The sequence below is a fragment of the Typopeltis vanoorti genome, chromosome 1, assembly GCF_054136105.1.
Source record: "Typopeltis vanoorti isolate ZY-2024b chromosome 1, IOZ_Tvanoo_1.0, whole genome shotgun sequence".
NCBI lineage: Eukaryota > Metazoa > Arthropoda > Arachnida > Uropygi > Thelyphonidae > Typopeltis > Typopeltis vanoorti.
The window spans coordinates 186,285,994-186,305,727 of record NC_143549.1 but is presented as its reverse complement, the minus strand read 5'-3'; the positions used below and the strand labels follow the sequence as shown (position 1 = coordinate 186,305,727).

Genomic DNA, 19,734 nt, shown 5'->3' with positions numbered 1-19,734 from the left:
TTATAAACCATGTATGTATCAGCAGTATTTAAATAGCTGAAACAACAAGCCCTTAGGTTGCTCTTATAGAAATATTTAGCATACAATGTACAGGATCGTTTAACAAAGATGTTGTCACCAATTTTAAGCTTATCAAATTAAGAGTTTGTGGTTAAGGGGGGGGGTAGATATACAGAACTTAGGGAGGCAGTTGAGTGTATAAATGAGTATAATATGCCCGAGCGAATAAGGACAACAAACCAGAATGGGATAGTTAGTATAAGGCATCAAGGTAGGAATGGGGATAATGGGGGTCTGCAATTCATGTATACTAATGCTAGGAGTATTAGGAACAAGAAGGAAGAATTTTTTGCTTTGGTTGGCACTTCTAGACCACAGGTTATTGCCATTAGTGAAACATGGCTGACAGAAGATGATATAGCTAGTGGGATTGAATGTGAGGGGTATAGTGTGTTCAGGAATGACAGGGAGAATAAAATGGGGGGAGGAGTATTACTGATGATAGCTGATGAGCTGCAGCCAAGGAGAATAGAAGTTGAATTGCAGGATAGAAAAAAGAGCACATTTCAGGCCATTTGGTGTGAGATTGTGGCTAGCAGAACAAAATATAAAATTGGGTGCTGCTATAGACCAGGTGATGGAAAAGATGGTGGAGATAGTATGCATATACAAATAGAAGAAATGAGTGGAAGGAGGGTAATTATTATGGGAGATTTCAATTATGGTAACATTGATTGGAGGGAGGAGAGGACACATGGGAGGAATTGGGTTTTATGCGGTTATTAAGGGATAACTATCTGTGACAGCATGTAATGGAAAATACTAATACTGAAAATACTGAAAAGAGTGCTTGACCTAGTAATTGCATCAGAAGATTTAGCTGTAACAAATATGACCACACTGCCACCAATTGGTGAGAGTGATCATAGGGTCTTGACTTGGGAGGTGGCTAAAGGTGTGGAATTTACAATTAAGACTGGGTACATGTGGAATAATTGGGCTGGTAAGTATGACAAGCTTAGGAGTTTGATTGGTTCAGTGCCATGGCATGTAAAACTGCAAGGGCTGGATGTTGATAGTGCATGGGAGGAGGTTAAGAAGTATTTGCAAGAGGCAATGGCTGACTGTATACCTAGAGTCCGAATAATAAATCAAGTAGAGATTAAATGGATGAATAACACCATTAACCTTGAACTGGAAAAAAAGAAACAACTGTGGAGAGAATTTAAGGAGAAAGGTGACCTGCAGGCACACGAACAGTATAAAGCCCAGGCCAGAAAGGTAACAAGTGTGGTAAGAAAAGCAAAAGTGAATTATGAAAGAACATTAGCCATGAGAATTCCAAATAGTTTTTTCGATATGTTGCAAGTAAAAGAAAAAAATGTATACGGCAGATTGATTTTAAAGAATGCCGATGGTAGGGAGGTAACCAAATCAGCTGATATAGTAGAATTACTGAGTGAGCACTTTGCAAGAGTATATCATCCAGGTGGTGACATTGCAGAAATGGAAGAACCAACAGCTTACACGGGAATCCTGGTGAATGAAGTGGAGGTGAATAGTCTATTACAAAACCTCGATGTCAAGTCATCTGCAGGATTGGATGGTATACCAGCTCGTGTCGTACAAGAAGCGGCTAAAGAATTGTCAGTACCTTGGACCACTTTGTTTAATTTGAGTCTCGGGTCTGGGTTAGTCCCAAGGGGGTGGAAAGAGGGGAAAATAGTTCTGCTGCATAAAGGAGGTTCCAAGACTGCTGTTGAAAATTACCGGCCAATCAGCATATCAGGAATTGTTGTCAAGGTCTTGGAGAAAATAGTCAAGAGGAAAATACAAGATTGGATAGATGAAAATGGGATACTCCATGGGGGACAGCATGGTTTTGTGAAGGGTAAATCATGCCTCAATAACTTGCTCACGTTCTATAACACAGTGACGGCTGAACTGGATAAGGGTAATAGGTTTACAGTGATTCTGCTGGACCTCTAAAGCCTTTGATAGGATATCACATGAAATTCTAATCAGTAAACTGCAGCATATGAGAATGGATATAGGGTTGGTGAGATGGATAGGAGGTTGGTTGATGGAGAGATATCAGAGTGTGGTTTATTCAGGAGTAGAATCCAAAAGATAGCCAGTGACTAGCGATGTGCCGCAGGGTTCTGTTCTTGGACCGCTACTGTTTAATTTGTTCATTAACGATCAATAGCGAATGCTCAGGATGTCAAAATTTGCAGGATGATTTGGATAGTTTGGAGGACTGGGCTAAGGAAAATGAATGTCGATTTAATGTAGCAAAGCGTAAGGTTATGCATTTTGGGATGAAATGATTAGCAGCAGTATATCACATTGGTGGAACTGTACTCCAGGAGATTGACGAGGCCAGGGATTTGGGAGTGTTGGTGGAAAGGGAGTTGAAGTTTAGGGGGACACATCGCAAAAGTGGCAAAATCAGCTCATCAAATTACTTGGTTGCTGAAAAACACTTTAACGAGCAGAGATAAACAGGTTATTGTTCCTCTGTATCGAGCCTTGATAAGACTAGACTACTTGATAAGTTCTAGACCAGTGCTTCCCAAACTTCTGGATGTCAGGGCCCCCTTTGCAAAAATTAAAATATTTCACGGCCCCCCTCGAAAAAAAAATCGTAATAGAGATATATTATTATTATATTTATTGTATTTATATTCAATACAAAACATACACAGCAAATATTGCAAAAACAAATGCATATATTACATTTTTTGCCACTTACCGTTTAGTTCTGAAGACGATGCGGGCTGTTCTGGTAAAATATGAAATGCTGTCCTCATTTTTTTGAGTCTGTTTCTGCTTCTGATTGTTCGTGGGAAATTTTTTTTATTTTTTATCAGCCACTTATCCATCTCAGGGTTAAATTTTTTAACGTAGAATAGATCAAATAATATCACCACTTACCGATACTGGCACATCACAGACTGATAACATGAAATTAGTGAATATTACCTGAATTAGGGAATCCCCGGACCAGGAACATTTTTCTCTTTTTTTAATTTTCTTTCTTTACGGTAATTAAGCCTAACACGAAACAGACAGCAAAGGCAGGTTATTAAAATGTGCATACAATTGGTGCGGTATTAACAAAAGATCGCACGACCGAAAGATAAAAGCATAGCTGACAATTGAGTTGAAATGCTAACTCTCTTCAACCGAATTCCATATGTGAAACTGCCATAACATTCATTATATATATATATTACTTAGTTTTAATACTTTTACGAATTTTAACACGTTAGGCTGAATTTTATTGCTGCCTTGGGAAATCGAACTCACACACATCTAATTAATAACAATAGTTTTTAGTTAGATACTGTGTTTGCCCATGCAACATATGGTTTTGTTTCAGTCTATACAGCATAGTTTCTGTATGAGGGGACATGTGATTCATTAATTAGTGTGTTTTTATCCCAGTTGTCTCTAATTGCACTATTTGTTGAGAAATATATTACACAGACTCCTCATACCTTATTCACTGGCATAATAAAAGTATACTTGCTTTTATTGCCTCTGCAGTATAGTGGCTGTTAGTGTTGTTTACCACTTGTTGTTTAAGCTTTTTTTCATGTGTGAAGTATATGCGAAACTTTTATTGGTAACAGAAAACTAGCTCGGATGACAGTGATAATATAAAACGAGTTTTGATATGTATATAAAGTCAATATCAACAGTCCCTGATTATGAACGCGTGATGAAAGGGACAGGAAGATTTGGTGCTTCCCTGGAGAGCATTCGAAGTAAATACAATTAACCACTGCTTTGAAATGAAACATATGAATAAGCAATATTTACTAATATTCATTAAGCGCCAAAATATGCAGGAAGCAAAGTTTGTGAACCAACACCAATGTGTGAATTTTTCCATTAAAATATAAAAAATAACAAAAAAGAAATAATAAATAAAAATTAAATAAGTTTCTTTTAAAATAAAAAAATCTACTTAGTCTTAAAACATTTTAAATTTGTTTTCATTATTTCACGGCCTCCCCTCAACAAAACCTACGGCCCCAAGGGGGTCGCGGCCCCCAGTTTGGGGAGCGCTGATCTAGACTACTGTGCCCAAATATGGGTGCCAGCATTTCTTCTCAATGGGGAGGAGGTGGAGAGGATCCATAGACGAGTGACCAAGATAACAGCAGGACTATGGAATGAACCTTATGAGAACAGGTTGAAGATTTGTGGGCTGCAGAAATTGATTAATAGGCAGAAAAGCGGTGATATGATCGAGACATTCAAATAAGATTAATTCAGAAGATATTTTTGAGAGTGGGAGGACTAGGGATCATCCATGGAAGCTTGGTAAGAGTGTGGTTAGCAAGGGTCTTAGAGCTAGGTTTTTTACTTGGAGAGTGGTAAATGAGTAGAATAAGCTGCCAGAATCTGTTGTGGGTGCCATGACTATAAATGAGTTCAAGGAGAAGTATGATATATACTGTGTGAATGTTGAATAGTTGTTCTTGACATGATGTTGGGCCTCCCTCGATGAGTCTAAGGATAATAGTGAGCACAAGCTACCACACACATTGAGTCTGAGACTGAACTTACACACAAAATGTTTTTCATTCAGCAAAAATTGAAAGGAATATTGTTCGTGATCATTTTCACTATCTGGAGAAATATTTGACATCTCATTTACAATAACATCCTCTGATGAGATAATTAAATCCAGACTCTTGATTCTGTGTACCCTCTGTTACATACTGCCTAAGTTAGTTGTCCCTCAAAAACTGGAAAGAGATTCAAAAAAATGGAAAACACATAATAAGCAAAGCATATGATAAAAAGCCAGTTGAATAAATTTATATGGGATAAGAGAAATGTTAGCCAAAAAACTAGCAGTATATAAAACTGTGTTCAAACGTGCTTTAAGTTATGGATCTTGAAGGTGAGTTAGAAATAAAGCACTTAGTCAAAGACTAGAGACCAAGTATAAAGAGTCCTGAGAAAAATTAGGGGAATGAAGAACAGATGACATCAATGGCAGAATCATATTAAAAATGAAGATATTAGAATGGAACTTGGCATTGTTAACCTTCAAGAATGTATGAGTAGAGCTAATCTAAAGTAGTATCATTACTTAAATAGAATGGCAGAAGAAAGGTTAGCAAAGCTAGTGTTAGATGCCAAGATGACAGGGGAAAAGACTCACAGGAAGACCAAGATTTAGGTGGATTGATTGTCAGAAATGCTCTCGAAGACCAAAATATTAGGGCTGACAAATAATAGGCTAATTTGGAAGAATGTTGTTGATAGGAGATTAGTAATAATATAAACTTATTCATGTAATACTGTCATAGTACACCACTTGAGGGAGAGTACATATCAGGAAATTGATGATGACAATAATAATCTTGACACCTTGATATTTGGTTTCAAGATTATGACATTATTGCCAAACTAACAAGAATAAACATGTTTAATGTCTGATCTGGTTTGTTACACTATTACCAATGAGTTGAAATTCACACTGAAATAATTCAAGTAAGACTGAAGTTATTGTTTTGTATGTTTTATCAAATTTTGCATTTGCAAATACTCAATATATTTGTATCTGTTTACTAAATACAATATGTAATTCTGTTTCACTTACAAGTATTTTACTTCTACTTACAAATGAAACAAAACTGAGATGGCAAATGTTTTTAAGGATTCCAAAAACAAATTTCACTATAAACACACAAATTTCACTATAAACACATCTAGCCAGAGCTGAGGAATAACTAGTTTATGGACAGAGAAAATGATTCAGGTATAATACAACAGCAATGCAAAATGTATTAGTTTTAATTAAATAGTTTGTGTTCAAATATTCAAGAATGGCTACAATTGTGAAATAAATTTAACCACATATATACAATAAACCACATAAAAAAATACATTGTATTTTTTTATGTGGTTCCTGCCCATGAAAAGTTATTAGTAAACCTATGGTATATTTGTACCATAGATTAGCTAAGGATTATTTATTTGTCAGCCTCGTTGGCTGAGTGGTTAGCATATCTTCTCTCCAGCCAAAAGGCTGTGGGTTCGAATCCCGTCGTGGGCAAGGATGTTTGTGATTATCTGTGAAAATACTAGTGGTGGTAGTGGGCGGTAGATGGCGTTCATGTAATTGCAGTTCACTGTAGTTGGTAGAGACAGAGTTGTAGAGTAGGTGACCTCCCTTGATGAGTCTTTAGACTCCCTGGAGATGGCATGTATTATTATTAATAATAATAATAATTCCTCCTCCTCCATTTGAATCAATTTTTATATATTTATTATTATTTTTATTTATTTATTTAAATTAAACTTTAATAAACCCTTGAATATTTATTTATTTTAAATAAAATTGCTTAAAAATAACTATGTATGAACCGTCAAACTGAGTCTGAGAAATAGTTTGCAAAAGCAATAGTGCTGGTGTTGTAAGTTGGAGGATCAACTGGAAGAGACTGAGACGGGTGTAGCATGCCCTCCCATGACAAGTCCTTGGACTCCCTGGAGGTGTCACATGATAATAAGTATGAAACAGTCATCTCAAACTTATGCTTTTTTGCTATGTTATGTCATATTTTATGTTATGAGTGATAAGGGATACTCAAATTACTAACATTCACTGAATGTTAGTAATTAAAATAGAGAGAGTGTGTGTGTGTGTAGACAGTAAACGAATTCACCAAAGTGATGTAAATAGTAGTAGACCTGATATTACTCTCATCTAATTGTTATATTCCTACTTGCAGGGTTTGCACAAGAAAAAACAATCTTCTATTCATAAAATATTAAACTGTTAACGTCATAGTGACATTTATTTCTTCGACAACCCTATATTTGTATCTGTTTATTAAATATAATATGTAATTCTGCTTTAATTACAAGTGTTGCTTGCAGACTCCATGTGCTCCACATGGTTTTCTCCTTTTCCTAACATTACTTGCAGAACAGCAAAGACCAGGACTCTTCAGAAACGCTACTGAACGGCAAAGCTTTGTTATAATTATCGCAACTCAACGGCAATTTACTATTACCTTTAGAATAAGAGATCGTGTTCTATTGTGTACAAAATACATGATATGCCAACAACACGAAGTTCGTTATGCGAGTTTCTCCAGTATGCGAGATTTAATGTTGAATCAATGTCCATAGCATACAATTAATTTTAAAAAATACATTTCATACAAATATCAGAAAATTTAAACGTCAGCATAGATAAATAGCAATTTTTACTGAGCACTATCAATAATTAAGTTCAATCATAGATCATAACTACAAATAAAAGATATTCCTATGAATTGAAATTATATAAAAAAAATTTACCTTTATAAAGCCTCTTTTTTTTTTATCTATTTTATTCAGATAAGTCTAATATACCAAATATCAAATACAATGTCAAACACTGTTGCGCAAAACGCAAAACATGGTATCACGTGACAAGCGTTTCCCCTACACTAGCGACATATATGATCAATGATTAATATTTATTAAAATATATAAAGCGTTATTCAAAGTATGTTATTATTATTAATTCATGAATCTCCAAAGAGTACGAAGTCATAAAAAAGGATAACACTTAGATAGCAGCATTGACTCAGATTGGGTAAAGTAACCGTGCGGTTTTCAGTTAAGCTTGGATGATCAGAGGTTGTACATTATATTGCACAGCTGACTCAAGTCTGTGGAGAATAATAATAATAATAGTTATTATTATTATTATTATTATTATTATTATTATTATTATTATTATTATTATTATTATTATTATTATTTGACACCTCCAGGGAGTCCAGACTCATCGAGGGAGAGTGTGCCAACAGCATCGAACGATTGGTCCCCTTCCAGCTATCAACAAATTCCCATAACAAATAGTTATGGGAATATTGACCATGCCTTAGTTTTTCTATACACAAATTTAGAACACTTGAAAAAGAATAAACCTAAAAAATAATACTGTTACTCAGGGCCGTCGCCAGATTAGATCGTGCCCTGAGGCAAACAATTAAATATCGACCCTGATGGATTATAAGAACAAAAATATAACAAAATCTCCAATTGCTATTTTGCTTTTATTACAAGATAAACATTAATGGAAAACTATTACATAATAAATGTTACAAATTACTGATATCCATGATATTGATATACGATTACAGGATATGAGTAATAATTTATGATTGACCAATATAGAAGTATATTTATAATTTTTAATAAAAACGGGACAAAATTGACATTTTTATGAAAACGATGGGACGGCCGGGAAATATGAAAAAAAAAAAACCGGTACTATCCATTCAGAACGGTACGTATATTATTACATAACACCTCCAGGAAGTCCAAAGATTCATGGTCAACCTAATCATGTGGCATCCAAGATATGTGAAGTGTTTCACATTTTCCAGTTGAAATCCTCCAATGGTAACTTTGTTCAGTAACTCCTGCTGTCCGAATATCATTGTTTTAGTTTTTTCAAAATTGATATTTAGTCCATATCTTTTCCCTTCTGTGTATAGTGTTTGCAGTGTCCTTTCCAGCCTTGCTGCATCTTCTACAATCACGACGATGTCATCTGCAAAGTAGAGGTAGTTTATTGTCATTCCATTTATTGAAATGCCTCCAACTTCTTCTTTAATCTTATCTAGTGTCCTTCCCTGACTGTTACTGGTGCTTGGCTGTTTATATCTTGCAGCAGGCGAATCAATTTATTGTCCACACCATAGGATTCCAAGACATCTCATGTTATATTTTGGTCAATATTACCAAATGCTTTTTGGAAGTCCCGAAATAGCAGCATATCATTTTGTTCTTTCTTCGAACTTTCTCTGCTATTAGTCTTAGCTCGAGTATATGATGCAGTGTACTTTGATCGTTTTGAAATCCGGCTTGCTCATTAGGAAGATGTAACTCCATATGACTCTGCAGGCGTTCTGTAATTATTTTCATCAGCACTTTGCCAAGATGATTCATTAGTGCAATACTTCTGTAATTGGTGCCTTCTAAAGCACTGCCTTTCTTGTGAAGAACAACCAAGACCGATTTTTTCCACTCTTCGGGGACATATCCTGATCTCCATATTTCATAGATTGGCTTATGCATTTTGTTAGAACCAATTCTCCCCCGTATTTTAGCATCTAGCCTATTATGTTGTCATTTCCAGCCTTATTCCATTCCTCTTCCAAGCTGTCATTTTCAAAGATCTCTGCTGGTGGAGAGATTGCTTTTAATTCTTTATAGAAATAAGTTTATAGACCTCTCTAGTTTTGTATTCTCCATAGTATGTTCAATGTTTTTGCATTGGTACTTCAGCCATTTGGCTTTATGAGATCATGCTGCTTTCTGTGCTTCATTGCACTTTTGACAGTATAATTGGTCTGCTGCCTCTGAATTATCTCTTTTAAGTTTCACTTCTGTTTTCTCTTGTACCAATTTCAGTGTTTCCTGAGTTATCCATTTCTTTTTGATCTTCTCTTTTTTCAAGAATTACTTCCTCTACTGCTCTTTTTAGTACTGTAGTCAGTCGTTCTGCTCTTGTATTTATATTTTATTTTTCACTTGTGGTCTTAAGCTTAGTTTCCAGCATGTTTTGATAAACTGTTTTTAGCATGTCTTCATTTAGCCTTCTTGAAATGCTTCTAGCCTTTTGGAACTTTCCTTTGTATTTCTGTTTCAGTTTTAGTCTCATTTTTGTTCTTTAACTTTTTTCTTTGTTTCATCAAAGTCAGTATTTTTTCATTCATCCAAGGTTTATTTCTTTTCCTTTTTAATTTTGGGAGTGTATTTTTGGCTGCTTCATTAATGCTATTCTTGAATGTTTGCCAGTTCATGTTAATTTCATCAATTGGTGTTCTATTTTATTTGCGAGTTGTGGTGTCAGACTTGCAAAGGGATTATGTGAATTCTTTTATAAAGCAGTCTTTAACTTCTTGGTTGTTAAATGAATCTGAATTATAAGTTTCTCTTATGAATGGTTGGCTTGGCATTTTAAGTTTTATTTTGATTTTTGCAATCACTGGGTTGTGGTCCGATCCTATGTCTGTTCCAGGATATGTTTTTGTTTGTGTTATTGCATTTCGGAATTTTTTGCTTAATATTATTTAGTCAATTTGGTCTCTATAGATGTCCGCAGGGCTTTTCCAGGTACATAGTCATCTAGGAGGATGTTTAAACAGTGTGTTGGCAATTATTAGGTCATTGGTTTCACAGAATTGAATAAATCTTTCGCCTGTTTCATTTCTGATTCCAAGCCCTTAGTTTCCCATGCAAAATGAGATTTTTTCTGAGAACACTTTTGCATTTACGTCGCCCATCATTATAATAACATCATCTGACTTCGCACTGGAGATTGCAGTTTGGATGTCTTCAAAAAATTCTTCCAACTCTTCATCTGGGTGATCTTGGGTTGGATAATATACAGGTCGAATGGTTGTGCAGTTCTTTTGGCTGTTATGATTCTGTCATTTATGGGCCAATATCCCCGTAGAGATTTCGCAATTCTATTACTTAGGACAAGCACTACTCCATTAAGGTGTAGTGCTTGTAAGTCACTGCCAGAGTAGATTATAGTGTGATTTTTCCTTCTTATTATCACTGAATCTGTCAACCTCACTTCACTGATACCTGCAGTATCGGCCTTCATCACTTCTAATTCCGGAGTAGGTTATCTAATTTGCCTGCCTCGTAGACTGTTCTAACGTTCCATGTTACTATTTTCAAGAGATTGCTCCTGATTTTCAGGCAAGGGACATCTGAGAATATCCTCCCTAGAGGGTTTGGGACATTATCTTCACACACTACCTTAGTAGTTCTTATCTTACATTTCCAGGTTTCAAGCTCTTCTTCCCTGTAGCTATAAGAGCTAATGGTTGCAGGGGTTTCAACCACATCTCTAACTTCAAATTGTGACATGGGTGTGTTTCATGGTTGACAATGGATAAATTCAATGGATATGATAGTACTACTTGAAAAATTTACATCATTACTAACTTCCTACCTACAATTTTCTGCCAAATCAATCTGTTACCTGTCAGATCTTATATTTATATATCTATCTTCTAAGGCACTTTTTACCGTATCAATGAATCTATATCTTGGTCTTCCTCTGGGTCTTTTTCTTGCCAACCTGGCAGAGAACACTTCTTTGGCTAATCTTTCCTCGCCCATTCTGTTTAAGTGACCATACCACCTGAGATTAGCTCTGCTAACGCATTACTGGCTGACAATGTCAGGTTCTTTCCTAATATCCTCGTTTTGAATATGATATTGTCATTGATGCCATCTGTTCACGCCTCTAACCTTCCTCAGGACTCTCATATCTGCGGTCTATGGTCAAATATTTTACTTCTGACCCAGCTCTCAGATCCATAAGTTAAAATTGGTTTGACCACTGTCCTCTATGCAGCTAATATAGTGTTTTGACTAATTTCTCTCTTATTCCATATAAATGCATTCAGTTGACTTCCTATCATACCAGCATTGATGATTCTGTTGTCAATTTCCAGGTTTAATTTACCATCTTCACTAAAAGTCGTGCCTACGTAGCTGAAATATTTTACTTGTTCTATAGGTTCTCCATTCATAATGCAGCTGATATTTTCAATGCTTCTGCCTATTTTCATTATCTTTGTCTTGTTATTGCTGACCTTCATACCATATCTATCACAATCGTTATTCAATTTAGTCAGGGAACCTTGCAGACTTGTAGCGGATTTATTTAGAAGTATAATATCATCCGCATAAAGCAAAGAGCTGACATTAACATCTCCAATTCTGATATCAGGTATAAAACCACTTTCCTTCATTATGTAATCCATATAGATAATGAACAAAGGTGATAATGTACATCCTTGTGTGACACCAGATTTAACATTAAACCATCTCCTGTACTTCAATTCTAACTGCTGACTTACAACTCAAATAATGACTAAGTATTGCTTGATATAATGATCCACTGACATTATACAACTGTAGCGTTTTGAATAGCTTCTCTCTTGCCATATGCTTTTTCCAGATCTTCAAAACTTAAATACAGATCTGTTGTATTCCCATACTTTTTAAATATTTGTCATAAAGTGAATATCGGATCCTGACAGCCTCTATTTGACCTGAATCCAGCTTGTTTCTCACCAAACGTCTCTTCCATAATCCATCTTAACCGTTTCTCAAGTATACTTGCATAAATCTTACCAGGAACACTCAGTAGAGAAATACCTTTAGTAGAGAAATAAATTTCACAATCAGTTTTATTTCCCTTTTATATATGGATACTATGAGAAATCTACTGCAATCATCTAGAATTCGTCCCTCTGACCAGGCTTTCTGAACTATGCAGTGCAGCCACTGTATATGACTTTTATACCTCCACACTTGAGCATTTCTGGTTGAATATCATCTACTCCGGTGCCTTTCCACATTTCAGGCTTATGATGGCTTTTTCTACTTCAAGTATGGATATGTATTCCTCACTGCATGCCTGGTCAGTGTTTTTTTACCACTATGATGTCGTTACTGCTTGTTTCATTTAGCAACTTTTCAAAGTAATTACTCTACTTCAAGGGTATATTTTTCTCCAGTTTTCATATCACCTTTACCATCTCTAATTCCTTTTACAGCATTCTTTCCCCATTTCTAAGCTTCTTCAACAACCTCCAGAATAGCTTGTCATTTTCTTGATATTTATTTTATATGTTCTTACCAAAGTCTTCCGATAACTTTTGTTTAGCTAGTTTTACACAGTGTTTAGCTTTCTTACATTTGTCTCTGTATTTTCTAAGAACAAAAGCTGACTTATTTGCCAGGAACTTTTAATATGCTTTCTTCTTTTCTTTCACTGCCTCTTTAACTTCCTGTATCCACCAGGGAGTTCTGATTTTTCTATCCTTCCAGACAACCTCACCACATGCCTCTCTGGCAGAATCAATGTTTTCTTCAGAGGTTTTCTTGCGTAATGTTTGTATATTTATGTCTACGGTTCACATCTGAAAGCTGCTCAACTTTTATTCGCTTTAAAACTTTCTTAAGTTATTCTTTTCAATAAGAAATTCAATTTTATCCTGCTCAAGACTAAATAGTGATCACTTCCAATTTCAAATCCCCTGTACACTCTAGTGTCCTGCACCAGAGAGAAAACATCACTATCAACAATAATATAGTCAATGAGGCTTTTCTTATTCCTTGCCTCTTCTCTCCATGTGAATTTTTGCACATTTTTATGTTGGAACATGGTGTTAGTAATAACCAGTCCATGTCCTGAGCAGAAAACCAGAAAGTATTTGCAATTATTATTAGTTTTGCTATTTTCTCCAAATTTTACCAAAATATTTTTGTATGTCTGACAATAATTTCCTACTCTGCTATTTAGATCCCAAACAAGGACCAAATTTTCATTGTGTCAGTTGCTTTTTCTAAAGCCTCAAAACATTCTTCCACTTCTACCTTAGGAGAAATTTCTGTGGGACTATAGGCACAAATTAGTCTCAATGTCCAGTTCCATATTGTGATATTTGCCCGCATCACTCTACTTGAAATTACCTTCCATTCAAGAAGATTAGCCTCATATTTTGTGTTGAATACTATGGCTACTTTTTCTTTTCCTTGATTGTAATTGCCTGAATATAACATTTTGTATTTATTGCTCAGAATGATCTCACGAGATTTGGTCTTTTTTGTTTCAGTCACCCCAATTATGTCGATCTGGTATTCATCGAATTCCTCAGCTACCTCCATTTCTTTGCTATTCAGGCTTGTTATGTTGATAGTACCGATCTTCAATTCTGGTGATATTGAGTTGGGGTGTGTTTTAGTATTTGTTCCAGTAGTTGACATTTCGCTGTTCGCCCTGGTTCTCTGGCAAACACAATAGGGGGCCTTGTTTAACCAGGCGACGTCCCAGCCGGAATGAAATTCTATCATATTGTACCATCATTTAATTTTGTGGTTTAAGCCAATAAGAATACAATTTGGTCTGCTAAATCAACTGATACCTAACAGGCGCACTTTGTTAGGTATCATGGTAGGTACCTAACAGGATGCACCACTAGAAGGTGAGGATCGGACATTAGGTCAGAAGCCCTGGTCATTTCTCAACATTCCTTTAAAGGCTATGTGGCGGTCTCGTCTCAGTTATACATCTTTGACCCTTAAGCTCCCCGACATTATTGTATTGCAGGATAGATATCTTCCCTTTCACACCTGGATACAAACTTTGCATTCAGCCATAATGAGTTGAAAAGAGAGCCTTTTTTGTAGTTGAACTGAATTACAAAAGAAATAACCTGAAACTGACATCTTAATTAAACTGACTTTCATTTTTTTTCCTCTTTCTTTCGTAATTTATGGAAATCATATTAATTATACAATAATTGTTTTCAATCATAATTTCTCTCAGAACTTTAGTTGAAAAATCCTGCATTACACAGTTTACTTCACTTGTTTGTTTTTTTGTTACTCATACAGTGCATGTGGTTCTTTTTACATTTATTTTTGACAAAATGGCTTCTCATCTTTGTTATGATATAAAATGGCTGATAATGGGGGTGTTGGAGAGATTGGTTACGAATAGAGTATGCAGGACTGGGTTGATAGACACGGCATTCTTTATTATGGTCAGCATGAATTTATAAAGGGTAGGTCCAGTTTTAACAATTTCCTTGCATTTTATGATAGGGTAACGAGCGTGTAAGATAAGGGATCATATACGGTGATATTCTTGGACTTTGCGAAAGCATTTGATAGATTTCCACATGATAAGTTGGTATGACAAGTCATTGCTTCATCATACAAGTTCTGTATGATGAAGCAATGTCTCAAAAAAGGATAACCAGTGGCGTCCCCCCATGATGTTTAAGTTGTTTAAATGATATATCATGAGGACTGACTGGGATCTTCAGTTGTTTGCTGATGATGCAAAGTTGGGGAGAATTATAAGTAGCACTGCTGATGTTAATTTCCTTCAGGAAGATTTGAATAGACTTTTGACTTGAAGAAAGGAGTGGGGGTTGTATTTTTAATATTAATAAGCAAGGGTGTACTATGTTGTCATTGCCTTACTGCAAGAAGTAGATGAGATTTGGGAATGATAGTTGACATAGACTGAAGTTTAGAGTGCATACTGCAAGTATTCCAAAGACTGCACATTGTACTCATTACATGTAGGGATAAGGAAGTCTTTTTGCCACTGTATAAAACAATGAGACCACAATTGAACTATTGTGTTCGAATTTGGTCACCTGGTTTTCAGTGTGATGTGGAAACATTGGAGATGATCCAGAGATGAGTGACTAAGACAATAGGAGGACTTTATGGAATGTTGGTTATGGAGAGAGGTTGAAGAAAAATTGGATTGGAGGAAAAGAGGTGATGTGATAGACTTTTAATTAGTGAGAAGATTTTATGGGATTATAAAAAGAAGGTGAGAGCGGAAAACCAGAGACCATCCCTGGAAGTTATGTATGAGGGGGGGGGTTAGGAGTAGATTTTTTACATAGCAAATTGTCAGTGAATAAAACGCATTACCAAAATGTGTTGTTAATGCAATAAGTCTTAAGGATTTTAAGATTTGGTATGATAAATGCATTGCTAGTTGAATGAACCTCCTGCTATGAGTCTGCCAACTTCATGGTGGGTGTGATAATAATAATAAAGTAAGATTGCTTACTTATGTGATATTTTGTTTCTTAAATGAGTTAAGTCTAGATTTGCAAGGTACTAAAATAAGTTATAGTAGAAACTGATGTGAAGTCATTAGCTTCTTTATATATGAGTTGCCCCAGTCCTGAAAATAGTTCAGGTGCACGCCTGTTTGCTTACACTTGGAAGGATTAAACTAAGAATATAATTTCTTGGTATCTTTAATTTATGGAATTGAAAAAAACTTTGCATTCAGCCATAATGAGTTGAAAAGGGAGCCTTTTTGTAGTTGAACTGAATTATAAAAGAAATAACCTGAAACTAACATCTTAATATGATTTCTGCATTAATTAGAGAACAACTTTCTTGAATCAAGCTTCAATGAATATTTTCTTACAGCTGATGATGCTAATAAAATGTGAGTAATCAAGAATTCATTAACTGTTAAAGTAGAAAATGAACAAATATTACAAATAAATGAACTAGATTTGGTGTCATTAACTGAAGTTTCCTGTGATCCCAGCCTTGAAAGACTTAAAGTCTCTTTATTTAATTTTTGGCGAGTTGTTGAAATGAAAATTCACATGTTTCTGTGAAAGCAAGTCAGGGTCTTAATGCCTTTCGTTAAGACCTAAGTGTGAAACTGGTTTCTTTGGTTCTCTTAAAAAATTAATAATAAACAATTACAGAAAGAGAATGAATGGCAAACCAGTTTGGATGATTGAATAAACTTCTTTTCTTATTTAAAAATTGATCAATACATATTCAATCATTACACATATTTACTAAAGAATGAATTTCTTTTATCTTTACTGGTAGTAAAAATTTGCTTATTTAATTCTACAAAACGCACTCATGCATCCACATGACAGGCTGCAAAAAATATATGGAGAAAAGCGGTCTCCAGTTGGCACAGTTAGGAAACATGGTCCAGAGGGTAATATCCATTTATATGGTGGTGGTGTGAATAGTGATAATTGTTGTTGTACTACATCTCCGTGTATTACCAGGTTAAGTGACAATCATATGGTTGTCTGTTTATTGCATATGTTCTTAAGCCTGTGCTGCTGCCGCATCAATATGAGATTAACTTATAATCAGTTTAAAGTAACTAGTATAAAGATTATTTGCATTGTGACCAGAATCAAAATCACGTCTATTCCAATTGAAAGTACATATGAATATGATGCATAGTTGATAGAGATCCCTTAAGGTTGATTTAAACATGCTAGTTTTATTGGCAAATGATAGTGATTGTCAATTCAATGCTGTAAAATGCAAGGTTTCGATAAAATTTGCAGACAAAGTATTATATTAATAGAGCAATCAGTGAGGCTCTGGACTTTAGTTAATAATGGACAAGGAGTCAAGTTTTAGACCCACGTTAAGGTGGTTAAGTCTACTTCCGATTGCAACACTATTAAATAAATCATCAACATGTAAGAATAAGTCTAATCTTTAGAGGTACCTGTGGCATAATTAAAATTAATAAATTAACACGTGTAAATCGAACAGTAATAACTTTAATGAATTGAAGGTACAAATATTTCGTACTGAAAGTAACTACATCATCAGTGTGGAACACACAGTTAAAGGAATTACAAAGTACAGAACAGTCAGTGGATTACCAATGAAAATTATTGCTGCATACCAGAAAATTAATATTAATAAATTATTAAATAATTCTTAAGAACTATTTCATTAATGATTTCATAAGATAAGAATCTCCCAAACTTTTGGAGGGGAGAGACAGTCATTTCAATTAAAATTCAGCCGATGTAAAATAGCTTCTTAACTTTCTTTGAAAAGGCGTTCATATTTAAATTTGCATCTGTGGAGAAGGCAAGCTTTATCCCACTGGATATTATGTTCAGTGTCAATGCTATGTTGTGCCACACTTATGAGGTTTCATGTATTGGATATAATACTGATGTTCCTTCTTTCTTTTTTCCACACAACGGCCTGTTTGTCCATTAGATGATAAATTACATTCACACGGTATCTGGAAAACACCAGCTAATGAAAGAGGTGCCAGTTTGTCATTTGTAGATCGCAAAGAGTGAGAAATTTTCTTGATAATTTGAAATGCGGGAATAAGATGATATTTCAAAATTCTGCTAATAGGTTCTGAGATGCCCCTGAAATAGGGACTCTGTGGTCTGTTGAGGAATCCTGAGGTGTTGGAACATAGGAGTCCATTATCTGTTGGATTCGATTACGGTTGTAACCATTCGATTCTATTAACTTTTTTATAGCGAAAAGTTCTTGTTGTAAGCTTAAGGGGAGGAGCACACTTTGTGACCTATTAATTAAAAATTTGATAATACAGATTTTTTGCGAAGTGTGATGAGCAGACTTTTGATGACGTATCTGCCAGTAAAGGTAGGTTTTCGATAGACACTTGGTGACAAAGTACCAGAGGTTGTCCAAGAATGGTAGACTACTTGCCTTTTCTTTTTCCATGGTGAGCTAAATGCATGGGTGAAGGCTATTTATCTGTTGAAGGAATGCGGTAAGTTCCTCTTCAGCATGTGGCCAAATAGCAAAGACATCATCGACATAACGAAACCGACGAGAGGGTTGGGGATGAAAAGATGAGAGCAAGGTGTCTTCCAGATGTTTCAAAATATATTGGATGTTTAATTATAGCATTAAATATTAAGGGTAAAATTTGAAATTTAAATATCAAAAAATAGTTTGCCGAAGGTGTATACAGAAGACTACCCATGGCAGTATCTTCAACTTGTTTGTAGATCATATTTTTCCAGCTGAAATAACCTGAATGTATAACAAATTCAAAAATCTTTGCAATATCCAGAGGGTAATCATCATATAGTAAGTTGATGGTGTCAGCTAATGGAATATTGGTAAAAAGGGAATCGATATCAAAACTAACAAGTCAGATTCTTTGATTTGATTTAGCAAACTATTTTTTAAAACATCTGGAAGACACCTTGTTCTTATCCATTCATCCCCAATCCTCCCTTTGGATTCGTTATGTCGATGATATCTTTTCTATTTGGCCACATGCTGAAGAGGAACTTACCACATTCCTTCAACAGATAAATAGCCTTCACCCATGCATTTAGCTCACCATGGAAAAAGAAAAGGCTGGTATTCTACCATTCTTGGACAACCTCTAGTAGTTTGTCAACAAGTGTCTATCGAAAACCTACCTTTACTGGCAGATACATTCATCACACCTCTCGAAAAATCGGTGTTACCAAATCTTTAATTAACAGAGCACATAAAGTGTGCTCCACCCCCTTAAGCTTACAACAAGAATGTTTTCCTCTATAAAAAGTTAATAGAATCTAATGGTTTCAACCCTAATCGAATCCAACAGATAATTGACTCCTATGTTCCAACACCTCAGGATTCTTCAACAGACCGCAAAGTTCTAATCCCTTGTATTTCAGACATCTCAGAACCTATTGGCAGAATTTTGAAGAAGTATCATCTTATTCCAACATTTTCCTATCAACAAAATTTCTCACTCTTTGCCATTTTCAAAAGACAAACTGGCACCTCTTTCATTACCTGGTGTTTATCAGATATCGTGTGAATGCAATTTATCATATAATGGACAAACAGGCCATTCTGTAGAAAAAATAATGAAGGAACATCAGTATTATATCGAATACACGAAACCTCATAAGTCTGGTCTAGCACAACATAGCATTGATAGTAAACTTGCATCTATAAAGCTTGTCTTCTCCACAGATGCAAATTTAAAAATGAACGCCTTTTCGAAGAAAGTTGAGAAGCCCTTTTACATCGGCCGAATTTGAATCGAAATGAGTGCCCCTCTCTCCCAAAAGTTTGGGAGATTCTTATTATGCAATTATCAACGATTAGTATCACGGATGGAAAGAAAGTTGAGTAGAAAAAAGTAACTTCATAATAAAGCTTCATGGTATAAACAAAAGAAAATAATTTATTAAACTTACTAATGTATTACTGGATTTCTAACCACTATCTTCAGAGCACAAATTATAATTGTGGTGAAGCACATAGCACTCATTGTTGCAGAAACAAGCAAATTGAAATAAAAGGGAACCAGTGTCATACTACTAACACACCCCTTAAAAGCCAGAT

At 35.2% G+C, this 19,734-nt stretch overlaps 1 protein-coding gene across 1 annotated transcript in view; it reads right to left on the bottom strand.

The window, feature by feature from the left end:
* Positions 1–7,420, bottom strand: part of LOC150110705 (uncharacterized) — a 146,122-nt gene extending 138,702 nt beyond the window's left edge. Inside the window, exon 1 of the mRNA XM_090395837.1 lies at positions 7,336–7,420. The gene's annotated coding sequence lies outside the window, so the exon portion shown is untranslated. The remainder of the gene's footprint in view (positions 1–7,335) is intronic.
* Between the last annotated feature and the right edge of the window lie 12,314 nt (positions 7,421–19,734).